General features: G+C 36.9%; 1 protein-coding gene across 6 annotated transcripts in view; it reads right to left on the bottom strand.

Annotated features, from left to right (window-relative positions):
• Pde8 (phosphodiesterase 8) overlaps nt 1–26128 on the bottom strand; it is a 257748-nt gene that overhangs the window by 224719 nt on the left and 6901 nt on the right. Inside the window, exon 2 of one of the 6 annotated variants that reach the window (XM_089735322.1) lies at nt 4877–4950. The exons of the other annotated variants lie outside the window; for them this stretch is intronic. The gene's annotated coding sequence lies outside the window, so the exon portion shown is untranslated. The remainder of the gene's footprint in view (nt 1–4876; nt 4951–26128) is intronic. 6 annotated transcript variants of the gene reach the window in all.

The following is a 26128-nucleotide window of genomic DNA, read 5'->3' as shown; positions in this document are numbered from 1 at the left end:
CGCTATTCAGATTGGCACCGATGACCACTGGCTCGACGTTGACTAGAGGCATGGTAGCGAGGAGCCTGCTCCTGCTGAGTTTTGACTCAGCCAAGCTCCAACGCAGATCGTTGAGCGCCAAACTACTGCGGTAGTCCGACGATTCTATTCCTTCTTCCTAGTCGGATACTCTTGGCAGAGTAGTCGTGGCCTCATCGTCGCCGCTCGCTTCCCAGGCAGCCGCATGTCGAGTGATGTTCCACGAGTGGAGACGGTTGTTTGCATTGCGAGCACATTGCGCTGCGGTGGTTTTCGTAATGCTGGTGATGAGGTCAATCCAGCGCGTGGGGGATCGACCTCGAAGTCTTCTGCCTGACGATTTTATACTGACCCACAAAAAGACAGCTAAAAATCTATAATATGCTTTATGAATTTTAATTCAGTCCGCTTCGAGACTGGGTCTACAAAAACGTTAAATTCATAGTCATATGGTTAGACTTCGAATTTACCATCACTTCATTGAAAACATTTAAGTTACTGCATAGATACAAGAGCGTCCTTGCCTATGAATGCCTTACCCCTTATTTGTATTCTAAACATTATTATAGTATGTACATATTCTTTTAAATCTAATAAAAATTAAATAACTGTCTTTAATAAGTGCAAAGTCTAACATAAAACGAATTCAAAAGTTGAATAAAAAGAAACTTGGGTTTCATAACATTGCATTTCTTAATAAGTCCTCGTTTTTTAACGACAGGTATCGTAATAATTATTATTAACTAGCTGACCCGGCAAACTTCGTAGTGCCTCAATCGATAAATAAAATACCTAAGCTTTTGTATAAAATAAACTTAAAACAAAGAAAAGGATCCGTCCGACCGGGAACACATCAAAGGGAAAATAAAATTGTTATTTTTATTTAATTCCGAGCATATTTATCTTACCTTTTAAACCTTCTCTGGACTTCCACAAATAATTCAAGACCAAAATTAGCCAAATCGGTCCAGCCGTTCTCGAGTTTTAGCGAGACTAACGAACAGCAATTAATTTTTATATATACATAGTCAGGTCATAAATTCTGTCACATGTTTAATGTAAAATAATTGAAACAAGTTTATTCATTATGTAACCATTCATATACCAAAATGAACTTAATAAAACATAGATTCTTATGACACTAAAGTTTATTCAAAATGACCTCCGTGATTTTGAATAAAGGCCTTCAATCTGCGCGGCCAGTCGTCTATCGCAGCACGAACGAGGTCCATGTCAATATCGGCGGCTGCCTTAATCAAGGATGTCTTGAGTGACTCCAAATTGGGATGAGGCTTTGAGCACGCCTTTTCCTCCAAGTATTGCCATATCTTGTAATCTAACGGATTCAAATCTGGACTGGAGGAGGGCCAGTCTTCGTGCCGGATGAAGTCGATTTCACGCGCCGCCAGCCAGTCTTGTGTGCTCTTCGCTCTATGAGCTGGCGCCGAATCTTGTTGGAATACCCAGTCCCTGTTATTGAACATGGTATGAGAAACAGGTTCCACAAGGTTCGTCAGGACTGTATTTTGATACACAACTGCATTCGTTTTTACACCTTTCTCACAGAAATGTACCTCTGTTAAGCCCCAATAAGAAACTCCCAACCATACCATGAGCGAGGATGGAAAATGACCTCGTTGGACACGCGGAATACGGTTGTTCGCTTCTTCACTACTGTGTGCGTACACTTTATCATTTTGTTTGTTGTAGCTCTCTTCTACGGTAAAAATTTTTTCATCCGAAAAAAGAATTTCCCGATATTTTTTTCCCGCGTACCGCTTCAACAAAGTACGGCATCTCTTCAGTCTCAGGTCCATTAGACGAGCATTAAAACGATGTCCTGTTTTTCTTCGATATGCCCGAAGCCCTAAGTCTTCATTTAACACCCTTTTCACCGTGGTTCTGCTTAATCCCATCTGAAGGGCCAACAGTTTCTGCTTACGTTTGGGATTTCTTTGAATTCGCGCCTTCACAGCTTTTATCACTGCTGGAGTCCTAACAGACCGAGGGCGACCACTTCTTGACCTGTCATCTACACTAGAGTCTTCATTGTATCGTTTGATGGTACGATAAACGAATCTTTTGGTTATATTCAAATTTTTCAGTATGTTAAAAATTTGAATTGGCGCGTAACCGCAACGATGCAACGCAATAACTGCAACACGGTCTTCTTTAAGCGTCCACTCCATATTTAAAAATGAGTAAAATTCTAAATGTATACTATTTTTATTTTCATGAACAATTCGAAATTCGAATTCAATAAACTTTTTTGTGGCCAGCATTCTAAAAGAAAAGTTTTTACTGCGTGACAATACTTATGACCTGACTAGGTATAGATAATACTTTGGGAATAGTATTCCAAATTGTAGTTACAAATTTTGATTCACAAAACCCGCCGTCATTTGCTAACTTAGAGACGAGTTACTTTGGCACGTGGTCGTGGAACAAATGGACGATACCATCAACCGTTATGAGGTCCTTAAAGGGGTGACGGAAAATATCGTGAGTGCCTTTCTGGATGAGTAGTAGTACATTTTGGTTTAAAATTTTTAACCTTGTTTACGATTTACATTTTCTACAAAGTATTCCATTGTTCTGCATAGGAACTCCAATATACAAATTTTAAAAATATTTTAATATTTATTGCCAGCTTGGTATTAATTAAGATAAGTCTGTTATTTTTTAATTTTATACCTTTATAGTTGCTTTTTAAACGTTCAAAATTTATATGGCTTATCGCGGCTTTATGACCTGCATGTGACGTAATTTGTGGCCAACATAAAAAGGAGCCATTTACGACGTCACAAGATTATCGGTGCTTAGCTTAGTGAACTGTTTAAATTTATTCGGTTTAATAATTTAAACTAGTGGTCCCCGGTAGTCGAAATTCGATATAATTAATTGAAATTATAAGTTTGTACACTATTATGATTCTATTGTCGACGACTTTATTATTATGCTTCTATAATCACAGATTTCGCCAAGACTACACTTCAGTTAGACAAATATGAATAAAGACAAACAATATTTAATCTTTTTTTTTTTAAGTGCCTTTATGACCTGGTAACTAAGACCTTTAAGTCATGTCTTATTTTAATTTATATTCTTATTTTTATGAAAAATGATAATATGGAGTGAAATGAAATGAAAATGATTAATTTGAGACATTAATCAACTGGGAAGAAATTAAATGAAATGAGATGATATGGGATGAAATATAATCTTAGTAAAATGGTGGTCAGTTACTAAGATTTTTTCAGTGCACTCCCGAGAAGTTGCGTCCAGCGGCTTTGTTTCATTTTCCCACATTTGTGCACTTTCACAGATATTAAACAGTTAATAAACCACCGTTATTACACATTTAAACCTGAAGAAACACTGAATAGACAAAATAAAACAAATCACACAACTTCACTCCTCGCGTTCCCGCCAAAAAGTCCATATTTAATCTATTCTCAATTTGACCACAGACTATAAGCAATAAGAAAAGTTTGACAATAAAGAAATAGTATGCATGTGTCAAATACATACTAGTGTGTGAAATATTTTTTTTATTGGTTCCATGTCTTTTTTATGCATAATTTAAAATAATGTTAACATTCTGCACTTCTTCTCTATATTCTCTATAAGTGTGGAAAATTTCATACTCCTCCGTCCCCGCAATTTTCGTAAAAAGGGATACAAAGTGTTTCATTCACGTTTTCAATTTCATTAATATATAGATTAAATTATTGATGTTTTGCAAAAATTGTTCGGCCAATGATCGATATTGAACAAATCAGTTACACCTCTAGATTTAAATTAATTTTATGAACAAAAATTTTTTTTTATTTTGTATTTGATAATTTAAAAATCTTAGAGTTATTAAAAATAGATAGCACTAAAGCTCGTAGATGTTATAATTAATAAACAAATTAAAGAAAAGCAAAATCGTTTAACAAACATAGTAAATGGATTCAACTGTTTTGTCCTTATCTGTATAAATATATAGATTAACAATTCTTATCATATTTGGATAGTTTTATTGCTCACTGCGATGATTTGTTTAGAATTAGGTGACCATCTTCGCTTTTTTTTGTTTTTTTTTTCTTATTGCATCGATGGGTGGACGAGCTCACGGCCCACCTGGTGTTAAGTGGTTACTCGAGTCCATAGACAGCTACAATGTAAATGACACCACCTACCTTGAGGTAGGTATGTGTTCTATGACAAAGTTCTGAGTCTCTGTTTTACAGTAACAGCTGCCCCACCCTTTAAACCGAAACGCATTACTGCGTTACGGCAGAAAATAGACATAAATATACATAAATACATAAAAATAAATAGGTGGTACCTACCCGCGTGGACTCACGATACGTCCTACCACCAGTTATTACGCAAATTATAATTTTACAAGTTTGATTTTTTTTTACACGATGTCATTCCTTCACCGTGGAAGTCAATCGTGTACATTTGTTAAGTGCGTATTTCATTAGAAAATTTGGCACCCGCCTGTGGAATTCGAACACCGTGTCATCGCTTAAAAAAACTATAAAAATACGCTTTTATAGAAAATCTAACTAAAAAATAGAAAATAAATTTTAACGCTACTTTATAATAAAATCATTTTTTCTTACACTATTTTTATTTATCATTCATTTTTTAGTTGAATTTCAATTTTTTCCATTTTTTTTTATATTTTATTATCATCGGTTCTTAATAAGTATACCAAATTTCGAGTTAATCCGATGTTTTGAGGGGTTCAAAATCATGTTCAAAGATTACAGATTCGTTACATACTCACATACATACGTCTGAAGCTAATAAAGGCGTATTAAAAATAGGTAAAAACAACTTTCTAAAATTTGACTACAAATACCTATATATCAAGCTATATGTACCGCCGAGCAGACACGGCTTCACATGTTTATGACTGCAACGTGGCGCCAGGACCTGTCACATAAACTTTTTTTAAAGCTCTTTTGAGAAACAAGTCCGGAGAAATACGATAATTACGTCGACTTATATGTAACAACATTTTGGGTCGTACGTATTGCAAAGAGGTGCAACGCGCCATTGTTTTTAAATGAATGAACGTGGCGGTTCAAATGTTACTTAATTACTTAAGTTGCGGATGAACTATTGACTTCCGTGGTGTTGAGTGAATTGTGGAGCTAACATTACATGACGTCATAACATGGATTCCTCCTTGAGACATGAATTCGAATTATCATATTGACCGAACGTATGACTGCGCGATGCCTTCAAACTTTATATGCTGTTAAAGTTAATGCATTTAATTATTGTATAACTAAACAAAGAACAAAAAAAACATTCAAGGCTTTATTTGTTATGGACAAATTGACTAATTTTTATCTATTAAACAACGTCAAATATCGTTGAAATTTTTGTTAAATTAAATATGCGATAGGTAATATGTTACTGCCATCTACAGGAGCCATGAGAAAGTAATCGAAGCGAAGCCATCTAGTGGCCGATGCCCGTAGTTAGGAAAAAAAATGCTGCCACGCAGTCTGCAGTTTTTTTCCTAACTATGCCAGTAGCCTTAAAGGGCTATGCCAACATTACCGAACGAGTAGGTGAGCTCACGGGGCTCTAACCTAGTGACGTTGCTAAAACTAGCCCTAGCAAGAGCAGTGCTTCACAGAATCTACCACCGGATCAGAAAAGCGACCTACTGAGAAGATCCGGCGAGAAACTCAATGGGCTAAATTTTATCAATTATGACGGTTATGTTCGTCACAAAGAAATGATTGGTCGCTTTGTTACATAATGTCCGAGTCGTAAAACAATAAGCGGTCATTCCACTCACGTTATTAATATTATTATAACACACGATACAACTGTAATTATTGCAATTAATAGGTGATTTGGAAACGTTTTTTGCACTACGTCGTTGTTAAATCAATATATATATATGAAATGTTGAAAAAATGTATCACAAATATTTATATACTGGTGTGGTAGGACCTCTTGAGAGTCCGTGCGGGTAGGTACCACCTCCCTGCTTATTTCTGCCGTGAAGCAGTAATGCCTTTCGGTTTGAAGGGTGGGGCAGCCGTTGTAACTATACCTGAGACCTTACAACTTATGTCTCAAGGTGGGTGGCGCATTTACGCTGTAGATGTCTATGGGCTCCAGTAACCCCTTAACACCAGGTGGGCTGTGAGCTCGTCCACTCACCTAAGCCATAAAAAAAAAATTAATAAAAACGTTCTCCTATAAACTTGTATTTTTTTTGCCCTTGTAGGCAGACGAGCATACGGCCCACCTGATGGTGAGTGGTTACCGTCGCCCATGGAATTCAGTAATGCCAGAGGCAGAGCCAAGCCGCTGCCTACCGCTTAATACTCTCCACAAGCCTAATATTTATGAGAGGTTTTTTAAAATCGTTTTCAAATAAAAGTAATGTATGTTAAGCGTTCTTTCATAGTATTTTTAGGTACACATACTTACATATATGTATAATAATTTATTTATTATTAACAATTTAGATTGATTAGAAAGTCTTAGTTTGAGAGCGATAGAAATTAGTCGACAGTTTTTTTTTTTATATTTCTTCAGTAGTTTTATTATTACATAATTGTTGGTGTTTACAGCATGTTAATCATAACAGAAGCACATAACAAAATGAACGAATTACACAAATATAAAAATTATTTTTACTCGATGACAGCTGCTTCCTGATCTCAAATACCACCGGATCGGAGTCTAGAAGAATTGGCGAGAAAATGCGCGATGTTTTGGAACGAGGTTCCTTATGGGACGATGCGGAAGGGTACCCTAACCGGGAAAAACGTCCGAAACGTAAGATTTTTATTATTTATGTATAGTCTTAGTATGATGGCTATACAGTGTCTAATGTATAGTCTACGTGATGACGGTTATTTATAAATCATTGTGAATAAAATAAAGTTGATAGCTTTGTAAAGTAACTTTTTTTTAATTTTATCAATAAAAAATCATAATAAAAAACATATACCCGAAGAATAATTATTTTCTTTATACCTCTAATAGAACTTAAAATTTTCATTTTTATAATAAGGAACTTGGTTCCAATCCTGTGTCCCACGACACCGGACATCTTTTTCTTTACGGACTGTGCTATGTGTCGCGAGTACAATGACCTGGGCTATGAAACTAAAAGTGTCAAACATCACTCAGTACCATTATCTGTAACGCTTCTATTGTGTTGATATTGTTAGTTGTGTGCCTAAGTTGAACGTGTACAATGCGAGTGAGCATGTAGAGATTTTACGATTTGAGAAAAAAAAAACTTTCTCTAATTTGAAACTGGATCTATTTATATGATAATAGGTATACTTGTTATTAATTTAATTATGAAGCTGTAATAATTTTTATTTTTTATTGCTTAGATGTTTTGACGAGCTCACAGCCCACCTGGTGTTAAGTGGTTACTGGAGCCCATAGACATTTACAACGTAAATGCGCCACACACCTTGAGATATAAGTTGTAAGGTCTCAGTATAGTCACAACGACTGCCCCACCCTTCAAACCGAAACGCATTACTGCTTCACGGCAGAAATAGGCGGGGCGGTGTAATGCGTTATTAATAACATAAGCAGTATATGTGTTGATATTCAATAAATCACTTAACGTTTTAAAATAACAAATTATAAGCACAGCATTAAACGTAGCTTCGTCACACTATTTTTTTCCTACCTAAGCTGATAGCCTTGAGAGACTATGTCAGCGTAACCTAACAAGTAGGTATACTCACGGCGCGCAAACCTGACGACTAGCACTAGCTCTAGCAAGAGCAGTGCTGTACCAGTGGATCGAAAACGCGACCCATTGAGAAGATCGGGCGAGAAACTCAGTGGGCTATCACTCGTCAGACTAATTTCGAAGACGGCAATATCTTTTTTTTTCCTACCTATGCTGATAGCCTTGAGAGGCTATTTCAGCTTCGCCCTAACGTTTGTAGGTGAGCTCACAGGGCTCAAACCGGAGAGTTGCTAACACTGACCCTAGCAAGAGTAGTGCTTCGCAGAATCTACCACCGGATTGGAAACGCGACCCACTGAGAAGATCCGGCGAGAAACTCAGTAGGCCGGCAATATCAATACAGAATAAAAAACCTCGCAATGACGCGCTCTCACTTCTGACAACCCTATCTTCATTTTATCTTTTCGTTTAATAACGATTCGAATCCACATGCCGCGTAAGTTCGTGAGATTTCAAAGCACATTCAAGTAGTTCCGCTTGTTCCGTGTCAACTTCGTCGTATAAAACTTGAAAGCGTTACTGAATTTTAATTAAAACTTTGTCTGTACACTAATCAGTAAGGCGACTACGCAATAGGGACGTGTCCATGTTTTTTTTTTTTTGCTTAGATTGGTGGACGAGCTCACAGCCTACCTGGTGTTAAATGGTTACTGGAGCCCATAGACATCTATAGCGTAAATGCGCCACCCACCTAGAGATACAAGTTCTAAAGTTTCAGTATAGTTACAACGGCTGCCCCGCCCTTCAAACCGAAACGCATTACTGTTTCACGGCAGAAATAGGCGGGGTGGTGGTACCTACCCGTGCGGACTCACAAGAAGTCCTACCACCAGTAAATGGCATAGGTACATATAGTCTACAACTGCGCTCGTTGTGTGTATAATATCACCTAAAACCGATTAGTCAAAAATACATGATTCGTTCATCTCTTTGTTTATTGTTTATGTGGAGCTTTAAATTAAGAATAAACATGTCATAACAATAAGACGCATTTTTTATGTTTCAAACGCTCATAATAACATGTTCCATGTTCCAAAAATTAACTGATTGTTTTCAAATGTTTTTTTTTTCTTTTGTTTCTGATATCTTTATATCCAGACTGGACTGGCAATTACATCATTCAGTTTTACGCTCATCAAGTTCATTAAGACCGGTTAAGGCGCCAAAATTATATTTTCGAAGCTGTCGTAAATTAACTAGAAAAAACCGAATTGAATAATGAATAATCGACAATTTTGATATATTACGATGATCAAAATGTATTCAACACGACATATGCGTGTTTTGAATCGAATCCTGATCTTCATGCAATCGGGACATCTTGCAGACCCTCTTCAACTTTCCACCAACCCTAACAACCTCGTGAATCTTAATGCGATGAATAATTTATATATCTGACAAAACCCATCAGTTTCTAGGGATGTGAAAAGGGAATTATCGTGCTCGATTTGTAAGAAATAATTTGATATGTAATCTCGAAATTTGCGACCGATTCTTTGTTTTTTTTTTATGTTCAAGCCGAATTCAATTATATTTCATCTTAAACGTCATCTCAACATACCTGTTGAATGTCAACATATTGGTTGCCGGAAGAACTGCATGCAGCTTCAGCAATACTATCTTCGGACTAAAAGATTAGTCATCATTACTATTATGATCGCCATACACATGACCAGCACTAGAACTAGCAGGCCATACGTCATAATTTAAAGGGTATCTTTCCTTTTTTTTTTCAAAACCAGTTGTATAGATTAACGTGGTATGGACATGTGATGCGTAGAGAGAAGATGCATGTGACTAGGAGATGTATGGAAATGGTAGTGCAAGGTAGAGGGAGATGAGGGCGACCGAAGAAGACATGGATGGAGTTTGTGAATGACGATATGAGAGAGAGAGAGGAGTGAGTGTTGAGCTGACGGCTGATAGAAGAGAACGGAAGAGAAAAATTAGCTGCACCGACCCCACCTAGTGGCATAAGGTGAAGAGAAAGAAGAAGAAGTTGTATAGATTATCAGAATCAGTACAAATTAATGAAAAAATGGAAAATGTGACAATTGCTTTCATTAAAAAGCAATGAATGAATCATTGGTGGATATCACAATTGTTTTATTCATTTTAAAATTACGCATTCTGAAACAAATACGAGATGAATTAAATAAATCAAACCTAGTTCCCTAAATTTATTTTGCTTTTTAATTTTTATTTGCTTTTAAATTAAAATTTTAGTGATACCGTTTCACGTGAATTATGAATGCATAGTTCTATGGAACGATATTCCTAAAAATTGTATTGTATTAAGTAGGTAATGAAAAACGTAAGGAACTCATCTCTTTCTGAAATTTCTATCGAAATTGCAAGCGTCTTTGTAACGAAATAATAACGTAAAATATTGGAGTATTAAAAGCGTGCGCTTTTTTCGCCCGAGGCAACGACCTGGTGATTCCGCCTGATTCATTCCCAATGCAGTCTGACGCTACTAATTCCAATGCCACGACCAAACAAAGCAAAGGACGCCTTACTTGTTGAATCTGCGAAAGAGTTCAAAGTTACAATTAGCCTCCTCCTCGGTAACCTTTTGAGTCGGATAAACCAAAATTACAATTTTCAAAATTTAAAAATTTTAAAGAGCCACAAAAAATTTCATGCCAACAATAAATAGTTCTTGTATAAATAATTATTTTTTTGATAAAAAAACGAATCTTATTATTCATAAGAAAATATATATATTTATTCTTCTATAAGTAGTGTTTTTTTACAACAAATTAGATAATGGTTATCTAATAAAGTGATTATCTAATAATGGTATTATTAGATAGTCACTTATTATTTAAGTAAAAAATAAAAACGATTAAACATTGATTTACAACAATGGCCTGAGAGATAGAAATGGTGCCCAATTATCGTTAGTCGATTCAGAACAATTTTAAAATGTTTTTTTTTTATAAAATAAATAATATTTGCGTGTGGAACTAAAAAGCCGCAGTTTCATATCCAAAGAGCCACATGTGGCTCGCGAGCCGCAGGTTGCCGACCCCTGGCCTATACTTAGCATTAGTCCGCTGAGTTTTTCATCATATCTTAACCTACTTAATTACAAAATTCTTTCGGGTCGATAAAAAGACATTAAGTATTAACTATGTATGTATTTAAATAGTCACATGTTCATAGTTCCTTAGGAAGAATACATTGTGCAGTGACATTGTGTGAAAAATGTTCATCGCATACAAAAAAAATACCCACTACATCCCAGTACGCTAAGGAACCTCTAAATCAAGAATTTTATTACCACACTTTTCGGCTGTTCATTTTATTACCACCCCACTACGGAGACCGATTCGTGAATATTTTTACAACTGTATCGTAACAGATTAACTAGGCAATTCGTAATTACAAATTTTTATTGCAGCTAAATACAAAACTGTTTATTATGCTCTACGCACAATCAAAGCGCTGCTTCTATTTGATGTTCCTATCCCGTTGTGTAACCAAGTCGTATTGTAGCAAAACTATGTTGGCAACATATTCATGTTTCTCAATACGAGTGTTTATGACATGATGTCGCTTACGATGTTTTCATTACATATACTTCTACTACGGATACGACATTGTACAGTGCCATCAAAACGAAAAGTCATAAGTGGAAAATTACTAGAATAAATCCGATTATTAAAAGAGCAATGAAATTCTGTGTGATGTTTTTAATGCGACAACTATCTTAAATAAAGCTGTATTAATTTTAAAATCAATAGATGAATTTGCAAAGAGTGCACAAATCTTTATTACTGGTGGTAGGACGTCTTGTGAGTCCGCACGGGTAGGTACCACCACCCTGCCTATTTCTGCCGTGAAGCAGTAATGCGTTTCGATTTGAAGGGTGAGGCAGCCGTTGTACCTATACTGAACCTTAGAACTCATATCTCAAGGTAGGTGGCGGCATTTACGTTGCAGATGTCTATGGGCTCCAGTAACCACTTAACACCAGGTGGGCCGTGAGCTCGTTCACCCAACTAAGCAATAAAAATAAACAAAAAATCTAGTGCTATTTCCATAACTTACTGTTTAATTTTGTATGTAAATATTTTGTACATAATCCATAACATTAGAACATCAATATATTGAAATTAAGACATACGAGATTTCACACTTATAACTCAACTTGTTCAGTCTTTGTTCGTAACTAAAATTTAGCAGCTTTCCTCCGGACGCGGAGAAAATGTCAGAAACTATAAATTACCTACAGCTCGGAGCCGAGAACTAAAAGGTTGAGCGAATAAAAGTTAAATGAAATCAGACAAGTCTTCCTTAATTTTGTATAGAATAAGGAATATTAAGGTCTCTTTCGTAATCCCTATGAGACATCTGAGAAATAGAATATCAGATTCGTGAGATACATTAAAATATTAAAGTTAAAATGTGATTTAACGAATTGTAACCAATGAAGTTCCTTGAAAATTAAGACTGACAATAACGTTAAAAGAAAATTGGACAGTACTTAGCACAATGTTGACGAATAAACACTATGACCACGAAAGCTGTACCCGAAACTTATAGCATATAATAATAATAATAATAAAATTAAAATAAACGTAAGATTTAAGATTTAAATATCTACATAACGTGAAAGAAAAACTTTGTATCCCTTTTTACGAAAATTGCGCGGACGGAGGAGTATGAAATTTTCCACACTTATAGAGAATATAGAGAAGAAGTGCACAATGCTAACATTTTTTTTAAATAATGCATAAAAGATACATTAAATCAATAAAGAAAACATTACACACACTACATACCATGTATTTGACGCACACACCAGGCATACTATTTATTGTCAAACTTTTGTTCTTGACGTCTGTTGTCAAATTGAGAATAGATTAAATATTGTTTGTCTTTATTAATATTTTTCTATAGTGTAGTCTTGGCGAAATTTGTGATTATAAAAGTATAACATAAAAAGTCTTTGACAATAGAATCATAATAGTGTACAAACTTACAATTTCAATTAATTATAGTCGAATTTCGACTACTGCGGGACCACTAGTACTTTTAATTATGACAAGAAAAAATTGAAGAAAATACAATACGGGCGCTCTCGTCGAGTAATTTTAGTGGTTAAACTCAATTTCACTTGCTCAACATATTATGCATGCATCATTCAGCGCGTAACAATGAATATTTATTTTAAAAATTATGAAATAGTTTCCGCACTTTATTATTTTGATTTGTCTCGTGACTTTTTCTTATATATTAACTAATGAAAATTATGTTACTTTGTAAAATCGGTCCTTGAATAGTCGTACTACAAGTTCACTTTACGACGAAGAAGACGAACTAAACCATAGACACAGCCCACTGTGTTTCTCGCCGGATCTTCTCAGTAGGTCGCGATTCCGATCTGGTAGTGAATTATGCCAAGCACTGCCCTTGCTAGTGCTAGTGTTAGCAAACTCTCTCAAGTTGAGAGCCCTTGAACTCACTTACCCGTCCTTACGTAGCTGGAATAACGTAGCATATGCTACCAGCGAATAAGTAGGGTAATATATATACGTACTAGCTGACCCGGCAAACATTGTTTTGGCATATAAATTATTTCTAGGAAAGATAAATAACCTAGATACCAACTGCAGTGCCATCTGCCGGGCTGATTTGTGAATCTAAACCATTCCGAATCTACCTGAAGGCACACAGAAAATTTCATTAAAATCGGTCCAGCCGTTTAGGACGAGTTCAGTGACAAACGCACGCACAGAAGAAATATATATAAAAATGAATTGCTGTTCGTTAGTCTCGCAAAAACTAGAAAAAGGGCTGGACCGATTTGGCTAATTTTGGTCTTGAATTATTTGTGGAAGTCCAGAGAAGGTTTAAAAGGTAGATAAATATGAAAATGCTCGGAATTAAATAAAAATAACAATTTTGTTTTTCCTTTCCCCGTCGGACGGATTCCTTTTGTTTGTTTTAAGTTTATTTTATACAAAAGTTTAGGTATTTTATTTGTCGATTGAGGCACTAGGAAGTCTGCCGAGTCAGCTAGTATAAAGATATATTTGAAGTCATTTTAGCTTGACGTCCGTCTGTGCCAGACGATCGCCATTCCATCCGGTATTATACAGCTACTCAGGTACAGAAACAAGACAATAATATGATTTCCAATATCAAACTCGGTTAATTTCGCTTTCATATAATTTAAAGCAGTAATGGTTGACAGTATACACGGGTAGGATGGCATACAATTACTCGACAACGCAAGGAAAAACTTGGAATTTTAAAAAAAAATCGTCAAATCGATCAGCCTCTTTTGTAAAGCAACTATTAATAAAAAACAAAATGTGTGCAATTCACACGTGGTAGAAGTGAAACCTTCCAAAATTAAAATACAATTATCCTAAACGTCTTAAGTATATGTAAAATTTTGTCATTAGTAAATAATTGTAAGGTAGCGCCCTCTGTGAATTGATATTTTAATTTCACGTATAATACTAAATTAAAATTCACTACAAGAGCTTTCATACACACGTTAGTATTAAACACTTAAAAAATCTCACAGATGGCGCTGTATTAAATAGTATGTATATTTCTGTCTCATTCTTTGCTGGCTTCATCCTACACATTTTTGTATTTGTGTCTCTTACCTGTCGTTTTTTCCGTTGCATCCGGTTTGAAATCACAACGATTCTAAAGAAGTTTTCACTTCAAAAACTAATATATGTACATACATACGTAAATGTTACAAGCTATTAGTTTATCGAGACCCAATTTGTGGTCGATGTCGATGCTTGTAATTATAAGCAGACATCACAATTAGTGCATGTCAAAGCGAAGCGTTTCTGTATTATGTTCTGTGTTATATTGCATCTGGCTGCTATTGAAACGCGTTTGATCTTGCTTAAGCAATATGCGATCATGTTAAGACTATACGCGGCATATATGAGAATTTCCCGAAACCAAAACAGCAATAAACTACTACTGGTGGTAGGACCTCTTGTGAGTCCGCGCGGGTAGGTACCACCACCCTGCCTATTTCTGCCGTGAAGCAGTAATGTGTTTCGGTTTAAAGGGCGGGGCAGCCATTGTAATTATACTTGAGATCTTAGAACTAATATCTCAAGGTGGGTGGCGGCATTTACGTTGTAGATGTCTATGGGCTCCAGTAACCACTTAACACCAGGTGGGCTGTGAGCTCGTCCATCCATCTAAGCAATAAAAAAATAAAAAAAGACTATGGGTGGCATGTAAGAGAAGTTCTCGATACCGAAACAGCAATAAACTATTCACCTAACATACGAAGAAAACAATCTTCATTTACTAAGCATAGTATGAATACTTTAGGGCGGTAGCCGGAGTATTATCCAGCCCTCTGAAGATCGTGAAACTTGTAGCTCAGCTTTATTATTACATTGCGTGAAGAAAAAATTAGAAACGTCTTTCTTAAATATAAATTTTCAATGTAATTTTAGTTTAATCCCGTCATGAAGCAGCGTTGTTTTCGGACAAGCTTTGCAATGAGCAATTTTCATTTTTGGGAACACGTTGATTCTTATATACCGAGTATAAATAATTAATTGATGGTCATATTACTTATAGCATTATAATATTTCATTTCAATTAAATAAAAATATAAAATATATATTAAATTAAAATATACGATTATAAATTGACATTTTTAGCACTTTTAATAATATTATAATTTAATAATCCAATCTAATCTAATAATTATATAATAATATAAGTTGAGAAGGCCCATTTCTTTATTATTATTCTTTGTTTATTTTATTTTGTTTTGTATGTGTGCCTATTGTAAATGTGTATGTGAACTGATGGATTATTGTTATCCGATAAATAAATGAATTGAATTGAATTACACTAATTTAACTGGACATACTTGTCGCAGAACCGATGGCCGATGGAGCAGACGTGTTCTGGACTGGAGACCGCGTACCGGTAAACGCAGCGTTGGGCGTCCCCCTGCCCGTTGGACCGATGACTTACGGCGATATGCTGGGAGAGATTGGATGCGGAAGGCTCGTTCATTGTGGCGGACTATGGGAGAGGCCTACCAGCAGTGGATAGATACAGGCTGATGATGACACTAATTTACAGAATGAAATACTAAGCTAGAGTCGAAAGGTAATCACATACTTAATACATTTACTGGTAGTAGATCGTATTATAAGTCCGCATGACCAAGTACCACCATTCTGCCTATATCTGACATACATATACATATATACAAGACATCGGGATTTCGACATCATGTCTTAAAATCGATGACTCCACTTTACACAAGATGAGTCGTCAACTCATACACCTATCAAAGATATAAAAACAATATTAGTTCAAAATAAAACGGAGACCAGTCTAGATTGGCTAAGCTAAGTAATACTTTAGGTTTTAAAACCTAGCATTTTCTGAGCCCGCATTCTAAATCAATCGACAAGCAACCGACGCTAGACCGCGTCCCTTGAGGCCATTAACCCCGTGCGACACCTGATTTCACTGCGTTTTCATTATCTAGCTTTCTTGTAAATCTGTTTGAGTGAGCATCAATTTGATATTTCAAACATGGAACTGTGATGACGCATTTTTATACCAACCAATGGCTTATCCAGATTTGATACTGAAAAATAGAGACTACCTCAATTTGATCCCAAAAGCGACATTCAATTATTGCCCTCAACCGCTGTCATCCGCTGATGGGGTTCGTTCTTGAATAAATAATTGTTTTAATGGCCCACGTCTATACCGTTTTAATGCGGTTGAGTCGGTTAATTATTCAGGCAAATTCGAAATGTATTGTACAACCTGCTTTGCTTCGCCATGATCGGGTTTCGTCTACTGAGTACAAATCATCGAACAATATGCAGCCTATAAATTTGCCTTTCAACGGCCCATATGTAGAACTAGCTGAATATGTACAGGAACACCCTTCTTCCAGTTTTAAAGCAACATCAATCGTACGTTCTACATTGATCAGTTTCTTGGACCGCATCGGAAGTCGCACATTGTCACACTATGCAGTCCTGAAGCGACGTGCTCCCGTTTCACTTGTGTCGTGACGTCACGTTCCGAGGCAACTAGTGTATCGTCTCAGCGACATGAGGTTGTATATTATTTGCTTTTAACGCAACTAGGCCGTGCCATATTTCAAGAAATCATGGTTGTTTTATATGTACATAAAAAAGTATGACTGCACAATGATGGTACGGAACTGTTCGAACTTAAGCTAATATTTAAATTGGATTTATGGGTGCAAAGAGTGCGAAAGAGACCGAAATATAGATTGATAATGTCGAGCAGTTTTGTCTAAGGTCATGGTCGTTGACCTTTTACGATTCAGATCACGAAAATCATAAGCAGGTTTACGGGTGGTAGGACCTCTTGTGAGTACGCATGGGTACTCATGCCACTCACGTCACGGCTTCATGCCGTGAAGCAGTAATGCGTTTCGGTTTAAAGGGTGAGGCAGCCGTTGTAGCTATACTGAGACCTTAGAGCTTATATCTCTCGAAGTGGGTGGCGCATTTACGTTGTAGATGTCTATGGGCTCCAGTAACCACTTAATACCAGGTGGGCTGTGAGCTCGTCCACCCATATAAGCAATAAAAAATAGGTATTGTTTTTCACTTATACATGTGAACATGGCTGTATCTGTTTCTGCATTGCTGTCAACAGTGCCAAGAGGATGTTAAGGTTGTGAACTGGAAATTGTTGGAAAACACCGTCCTTATAGCTAAGAAAGTGGAGGACGTTGCTAGATGACTAAGTCCTTTATGCAAACAACCCTTAATATAAACATGGATAACACGAAAACATCTGAGTTTTTCAGTACAGAAGAGGTACTCTATGCTAACACATATACTCTGTGCTCGAAGTTTCTGACGAACAGGCTTTCCTGGTGAAAACTCCAACTAGGTAAGTTTAACTTCGAGAAAGAGTTCAATCGTTGAGTACAACTCCGACTGGCAGCTATGAAAAAACTTCTCTCGCAACTCAAATAGCGTTGAGTTTCAAAACGAATGTGTTTGACTCGTGTGTTGTCAATTGCATATGGCACTGAATATGGTCGCTCACCATGGTCCTCGTCACAAGCTACCTGAGGGTAAATTAAGGATTATGCTCGCAGAAGATGATAATGAAGCGTAAACATCCTAGTCTAATCTAGAAAAAACTTCGCAACTCAAATAGCGTTGAGTTTCAAAACGAATGTGTTTAACTCGTGTGTTGTCAATTGCATATGGCACTGAATATGGTCGCTTACCATGGTCCTCGTCACAAGCTACCTAATGGTAAATCGAAGATCATGCTCGCAGATGATGATGAAGCGTAAACATCCTAGTCTAATCTAGTCCTAGTATTTACCCCTCTTTAAGGAATTAATGGCAGATGCATAGGTAAGTGGTTTCTTATACAATGAATTCATTCAACAATACGCGTGTCGCCATATATGCTACTAAAAGAAACACTAATGTTTATTAATAAAATCAATTTTCATTTCATGAGCCTGCAACCTAATACTAAGTGAGTCGGCAGGTTTTTTTTTAATTTTATTTATTGCTCAGGTGCGTGATCGAGCTCATGGCCCACCTAACGTGAAATGTTTACCGAAACCCATAGACATCTACAACGTAAATGCCGCCACTTACCTTGTGATAATAGTTCTAAGGTCTCAGTTTTTACAGTACTTCGGCTGCCCCACCCTTCAAACCGAAACGCATTACTGCTTCGCGGCAGAAACAGGCAGGGTGGTGGTACCTAACCGTGCGGACCCACAAGACGTCCTACCACCAGAAATTACGCAAATTATAATTTTACTACACGATTACACGATGTTATTCCTTCACCGTAAATTCAATCGTGAGCATTTGTTAAGTATAGCTACGTATTTCATTAGAAAAATTGGTATGTAATCGGCAAACTTCGTGAGCAAATGACCTTGACTGCGCAGAACCGAATTTTAGATCACTTTGGTGGTGAGGGTGAGGCGCGACGGCAGGGGAAATCGTATCGAGCGCGTTATTGGTAGATCAGTCGAACCCTGCGTCCCGCACTGCGCCCTCATTCCGCTTGCTCCCAAAAGTACGCTTGCGTACAGTGGAAAGTCTATCGTTATTAATCGTTAAGTTATTTGTTATAATTGCTTGTGGACTTTGTTGCCATTGCTATTTGTTGAGTGTTTGTTGATTTTTTATAAAACATACACTATGCCGTGACAAACTGGTGTAGTACTTAAAAGAAAGGGTAGAAAATTTGTGTACGACGTATATTGCTTCTTTATAAAACATGGGAAGAATGATATGGAAAAATTAAAACAGACTTCGGAAGCAACAAAAACATCAGTGAGTACTGTTAGGTGCATTATTAACGAAGCTAAAGGCTCTGGCTTGCTCGCCGTGTTTCGGACTCCGGGTAAGAAAAGATCAGGGAAGAAGAAAGTTACCGGAATGGATAGTTTCGTTCAATCTGTAATAAAAAGATGTAATCATAATAACTACATAACAAGCAGCGAAACTCCGTACCGTAGAGAGGCTTCGAAAAATTTAAAGAAGATATAAATTTTAATGGCTCGGAATTAAGCTTACGACGGATTATGAAAGAGCTAGGCTTCAGATGGAAAAAAAGAACAGAAAATAATCGGAAGCTGGTAAATGAAAAAAGTAACATTCGATTACTACGAATCGAATATCTTCAAAAAATAATTAATTATAGACAAAAAAGAAGACCGAATCGACCGAGTTGTAAACTACGCCGATGAGCCCTATGTCGACTCATCACGATGATAGCGACTCGGGTGATGAAAACAGTGATGATGATGATGGTCAAGATTATGATAACGAAAAAAAAATTACAAATACCAGCTTCGCTTCAACTGAACCAAGACCTGGCAACAGCTCTAGTTTTGACTTAATAGAAGGAATATCTATTTTACCCCAAGATTAAATTATTACAATTATTAACCTATATGTTTTGTTGATGTTCTAATAAATATATAAATAAATACATATGTTGATTTTAATAATTTAATAGCATTATGACGCAGAGTAAGTAATGTTTTTGCACGTGAGTGTACCATGCGCAAACTTACCCCCACTACGTCGACAAATGCTCAAGAAGTTTGCCGGTTATTATACCTGCCTGCGGGATTCGAGCACCGTTGCATAGCCAGATACGAACGCACCAGGCGTCTTACTTATCCTTTAGGCCACAACGACTTATACCCGTTATTCTTACCAAGGTCATGAATGCCATGCGTTAACTCATTTTTGTTTGTGTTCTATTGTGTGAATACGTAAGTGATAGTAGCATATGAATAGTTCGAACAATTACCACGATGTTTTGTCTCCATTTTCGGCATCGGTTCAAAGACCTCGCGTTTGATGTATGGTAATGTAGGCAGAATGTCACTTAACAAGTAACTAAGTTTATCAAAGGCTCGCTTTCGCGTCAAAGTGGGGCAGTGTAGGAAGGTAAACGAATAACTTCAAAAACAATGATCTAGTGCAGTGGACGCATTGGTTTCATGGTTTTTTCCACGTATTTTAAAGAAAATAAAAAAGAATATATTATGATAGTCTAATTGAAATGATTTGCAAATAAAATAATAAAACTGAGAAAAATCACTTAAATACTGACATTTTTATGATTACTAACTCTTTGAGCGCGAACCGTCGATAGATAGACTTTCTATTAACGCGTATAAAGTGCGTAACGTCGGAATAACGACTATTGCGCGGTTTATTTATAGGTATTAGGTATCGACCTGTACGGATGTGTCTTAGTACGCGCATGTCTAACGTTTTTAATAAGTTAATAACCTGTATAAATTACCATTTAAAATTAATTTGCTGTTTTTTTTTAAAAGTTAAACTTCCTATAAGGTACCTTTTTTCAAAAATCCTTTAGCAATTTCTATAAAATATGTGTAAATAAGATCAGCACAAAAAGGGTTAATGTACATTGGGTGCGTTTACCACCTATCTGTGCACACAACGTGACGATATCTTAAAATGATAAAAAAAAAATATGACAACCACAACAAACAGTATTCTTAACGAAAGGTCTAATGTAGATAAAAACTCCATTAATCACAATAATACATTACGAAACCGAGCTCCTTACTCGACGGTACTAATATAATGAAGAACAAACATTACGTTACGTAGTTTTGACTTACATTATTCGGCGAACTAGGAAGAAGGATCTATTAGTTTTAATGTGAATATTAAGAAAGACGAAAAGTGGGAGAACGGAGTCTGTGATGAAATTATTCACAGATGTCATGGCCTTTATAGTCTTAAAGACATCGAGGCGCAGAAGAGGATCTAGAATGAAAACAGCTTTCTTTTATTCCTACCTAAGCTGATGGTCTAGAGAGACCATATCAGCGTAACCTTAACTAGTAGGTGAGCTCGCGGGGCTCAAACCTGACATGAAAATAGCGTGAATGCGACTACCCGTTGTAGTAGCAGCAACAGTAATAGTAGCATCGGTCTAATAAAATAAAATAATAGTTTACTACAATACTATAGTTCCAAAGACTTTAAAATTCGGTGACGTTGAAATGGGTTTTGGTATTGTATAAATGGACGAAAGAGCTCACGGTCTATCTGGAGTTGATTGCCGGAGCCCTAAGATATGAAAACGCACCTTTAGAATTATAAAGACCCACCCCAAAGAATATGTTTTTTGGAATACATCGATTAAAGCTCTCAAACCGAAAAGAGGTAGAGGAAGGGGACGGAGTGAAAGAGACCGATGGATAAGTTTGTCCCTTTATAAGCTAATTTTGGTCATTTGATTACTAAGAGTCGCTGAAAAGGGTCGTTCTAGGGTTTTTTTATTGGTGGTAGGACCTTTTGTGAGTCCGCACGGGTACCACCGCCCTGCCTATTTCTGCCGTGAAGCAGTAATTGGTTTCGGTTTGAGGGGTGGGGCAGCCGTTGTAACTATACTGAGACCTTAGAACTTATATCTCAAGGTGGGTGGCGCATTTACGTTGTAGATGTCTATGGGCTCCAGTAACCATTTAATAACAGGTGGGCTGTAAGCTCGTCCACCCAACTAAGCAATTAAAAAAAAGGCCCATTTTTTTTATTAAAGTTGAAATTCAAGAATTTCGAAATGGGTCTCTATATTTCTAAAGGTGCGAAATGTGCCTCACTTGAGACATGAAGGTGGATGTTTCAAGTGGATAGTGTAACGGAGATATCACCTTTCAAAATTGAATGGCGGCAACGCGGCAGAAATAGGAAGAGTTGTTCTACGAGTACTCTTACGCGCTTAAACTACAATTGTACACGTAACCTTGTACCTACGAGTTAAGACAAGCCAAAACCACAGAACTATAAATTCGGTTAACAGCTAACGGACTTTATTAATCTATGGCCAAAGCAAACTATAATTCAATATACGTTACAGTACGTCAGCTTGACTGAGTGAGGCTGACCGGAGATAAAATCCGGCTAAGTGCTCAGTGGCTGTTATCAGTTGTTATCTACGTTGATAGCGCGGGGTGATGAGACGGCTTATCATGCACGTTGTATAAGACCCCTGCCTTAATTACTACAATGTTTAATTTTTGCTCGAAAGAAGAAACTGTCGGTGAAGTTTATAATAATATGTGTACAGTAAAAAAAAGGTTATTCGTATCGATAAAAAATCATTAATAAAGCCTCATTTGTCTTTTTTTTATGAAATATTTGTAATCGTTCTAATAATTTAAATATGTCTATACAACAATGCCTGTTTACAAAACATTTTTATGCATTCGAGTAACATAAACTATTAGATAACTAATTTCCAGAAACATAATATAGGTAATAGTTGTAATAAAGTTTTAATTAATCTCTGCTGCCAATTAAACGAGTGATTTAAAATTTAATTAATAATATAATATTTTCGTAGCAAATAACTAAACATGAATGCACTTATCTTAAATCTACATGACTTTGAGCTGAAGCGACGGCGAATGGCCTATCTTGGCCTGTTGAGTGAGGACTGCTCTTGCTACAAGAAGTTATCTCCTGAATGCGGACTTGCTACAGAAGTCAAAACATTAATTACTTTGCTAATACCCTTTTTCCCAAGAACACGTTATACTTGTAAACAATATCATAGCAATATTTTATTGCTCAGTTTGCGGACAAGCTTTACTGGTGGTAGGACCTCTTGTGAGTCCGCACGGGTAGGTACCACCACCCTGCCTATTTCTGCCGTGAAGCAGTGGTGTGTTTCGGTTTAACGGGTGGGGCAGCCGTTGTAACTATACTTGAGACCTTAGAACGTATATCTCAAGGTGGCTGGCGCATTTACGTTGTAGATGTCTATGGGCTCCAGTAACCTCTTAACACCAGGTGGGCTGTGAGCTCGTGCACCCATATAAGTAACAAATAAAAGCACGGAACACCTGGTGTTAAGCGTTTACCGGAGCCCAAAGCAGTCTTTTTTTTTTCCTACCTAAGCTGAGAGCCTTGAGAGGCTATATCAGCGTAACCTTAACTAGTAGGCGAGTAGGGGCTCAAACCTGACGACGTTGCTAACACGAACCCTAGCAAGAGCAGTGCTTCGGAGAATCTACCACCGGATCGGAATCGCGACCCACTGAGAAGATCCGGCGAGAAACTCAGTGGGCTGTGTCTGAGGGTTGATTTTCTCGTCGACACCTTCGTCGCAAGCGACGGGTTCGACGAGAACGATGACCGGCAAAGCCGATAATGTCGATAATGTAAATGCCGCCACCCACCTAGACACATTACTTTTAACTCCCAATTTTGCAGTACAATTATATTTTAATTATATTTTCTTACAGACCTTTTCCTGGAAGTCGTTATTACGAATTCTCAAATTTGGCAGCTTATTTTCTACACCATTCGCGATTCGTACACATAATTGAAATTACTTTTACAGTTTAATCCCGATTTTTTATTATCATTATACCATTTTGGACATTTGAGTTAGACAGTATTGAAATGTCTTAGTATCATTGCTTAGTCGTTCGCGACTACGATAATTTCAAAGCATTCGAAACGTCGGAGATACAATAAAAAATGTAATATTAAATCGTAAAAGTATAATAGTTGGAGGCTTATCCACAATGAATTTACTTTAAATTCCCTTTATTTTTTTCTCAGACAAATAACGGGTCTCTCAGAATGTTTGTAAATGCGCACCATTCACTTCACTCATTTAACCTGGAGCTGAAATATTCAATCACTCGCCGGTGCATCGCTCTTGGAATAAGAGTTGATTTCTTCCGTGATTCTTTGCTTCAAAACATTCAGGTTGGGTGCCAAAGGATTGCAAACTTTACTAGCCCCATAGGAAAAAATTAGGTGGCCCCATAGGAAAAAATCAGCAGTCGTTAAATCAGAGCTCCTCGGTGGCCAGTTGATGTCTCCTCGGCGACTTATCACTCTCCCAGGGAATAAATCTTGAAGAGCAGCTAATGAGTAATTTGTAACATGAGAAGTGGCCCCATCTTGCTGGAAAAAGGTGTTGCGGTTGTAGCCATACTGGTTTTGCATTTCTTTTAAGTATCTACTTCTTTTAAGTATCTACAGTTGGCATCGCTGCGCCATTTTGAGAAGGCGACACGACATGAGAACCCTCTCATCGTGGTCGCTGGAAACTACATACCCAACCCAGTAGACCGAATGGTAAACCGTCGACGTCGCCCAAAGCACGTCATTACGGATCCTCCTAATCCATTAACGGTGCTTTTAGGCACCACAAGCACCGGTCACCGTCCTCGTCGAACCCGTCGCTTGCGACGAAGGGTCGACGAGCGCATTAACCTACAGACACAGCCCACTGAGTTTCTTGCCGGATCTTCTCAGTGGGTCGCATTTCCGATCTGGTAGTAGATTCTGCTAAGCACTGCTCTTGCTAGGGTCAGTGTTAGCAACTCTCCGGTTTGAGTCCCGTCACCTACAAACGTTAGGGCGAAGCTGAAATAGCCTCTCAAGGTTATAAGCATACGTAGGAAAAAAAACAAAGTAGTCAAAAAAGTCCGGATCATATTGCAGTAACGAGTAGTCAATTCAAAAACGAAAAACATTCTGAAACACCCTTTATTTACCGAGTACGTTCGTATGAACGTAGTTAGGAATCCTAATTATTATGTTTCACTTAAACGCTCATAAGGAAAAATTGTAGGATCATTATTTTCTATTTGTTCACAGTTTCGACCGGGTAATGTATTTAAGACTGTATATATTTTAGGTCAATGTTTATTCCAGGTCTTTTGTAACAAACGTGATTATTACAGCCAATAACAGAAGCCCACTGAGCGGGTCGCGATTTCGATCCGTGTACTTAGTGCGAGTTTCTTAACGTTTTCGATAGCGTAAAAGTTAACTCCAATTTGTATGGAATTGGAACAACGGCCCTAGCGGCAAACGTTACAACTCCATACAAATGTGAGTTAACGTATACGCTATCGAGCACGTTAAAAAACTCGCACTAAGCACACCGACAGCAGATTCGTTCGCGATGCGTCTGCCCTTCATCCCGTACACGCCCACCTGTCCCGGCGAAGCCAGAATGGCCTTTGGGCCACAAACAATTGCTCCGTCCAAGAAAATTAAAATTAGAAAACGAAATCTGTTGTGTTCAGATTTTAATGTTACTTTTGTTGAAAGCTTGGTTTGTTTGTAAAAGACAGTAAAACAGCAATTCTTGTATATATGTAATCTGAATCTCTGAAACGGCTCCAACGATTTTCATAATATAAAATTTAGTATACAAGGGATTTCGGGGACGATAAATCGATCTAGCTACGATTTATTTTCAGAAAATGTTGTTTTATTCGTGTTTTCAATAATCAACTCTTCCCGACATCTATTGGCGAATAATAATACTATTTTTCTTAATTGAGGTCAACTAACCGCTTTAAAGACACAACAAGATGGCGTTATTTTGTTAGTAGTGTATTTAATACATTATTATTTTATTAGTATTATTATATATAGGCGTTATTTTATTAGTAGTATTTAATACATATCAGTCTTTTATGCTTATAGTCTGCGGACGTGACCAAGCAATTGATGCCCGTTCATAATCATTCATTAATTCATTCATAATGACACTGAGTGCGCTCACTGAATAAGCCGTTAAATTGAAATTAATACGTGGAATGCGAAATGGATTATAATATTACTAGTCAATGAGTTTAAGAAAAATAATTCACAATGGTTTACGTTTGGCATAGTTTTTACATCATTTTTTTTTCTAAATCAAGTCAAAAAAAAATTATTGAACATAAATGAAAGTACATACTTGTTGAACGTCTAAAAGAACTACCGCCAATTTATTACGCTTATCTATACGTTCACATATCGCACCTTTACAATTGAATTCGCTTAATCC

Source organism: Bombyx mandarina, chromosome 19 (genome assembly GCF_030267445.1).
Source record: "Bombyx mandarina strain Sakado chromosome 19, ASM3026744v2".
Lineage (NCBI taxonomy): Eukaryota > Metazoa > Arthropoda > Insecta > Lepidoptera > Bombycidae > Bombyx > Bombyx mandarina.
This window is presented reverse-complemented; position numbering and strand designations above follow the sequence as displayed.